General features: G+C 26.4%; 1 protein-coding gene across 1 annotated transcript in view; it reads right to left on the minus strand.

Annotated features, from left to right (window-relative positions):
- Positions 1-295, minus strand: part of LOC119594376 (guanine nucleotide-binding protein subunit beta-2-like) — a 41136-nt gene that overhangs the window by 19150 nt on the left and 21691 nt on the right. The window lies entirely within an intron of this gene.

The following is a 295-nucleotide window of genomic DNA, read 5'->3' on the forward strand; positions in this document are numbered from 1 at the left end:
AATAATTTTTCGATGACAATGCGGATAATGTAGATAGTAATGAATAAAAAAAAAATGGCGGACATATATAAACGAATGATAGTGATGATGATAAAGAATTGTAAGACGAAATATATAGAAAAAAAAGATAATGTTGTCGATAACACTCTTGAAGATGATATTGAGGTTATTATCAATAAAGATAAGAGTATTATTAAAGATGATGATGAAGAACACTCAACTTCCATCTTTTATTTTTTTTCCATTCTTTTAAACCCGGTTAAAAAAAAATCTTAACTTTATCCTCCAGCAATAC

Source organism: Penaeus monodon, chromosome 33 (genome assembly GCF_015228065.2).
Source record: "Penaeus monodon isolate SGIC_2016 chromosome 33, NSTDA_Pmon_1, whole genome shotgun sequence".
NCBI classification, from domain to species: domain Eukaryota; kingdom Metazoa; phylum Arthropoda; class Malacostraca; order Decapoda; family Penaeidae; genus Penaeus; species Penaeus monodon.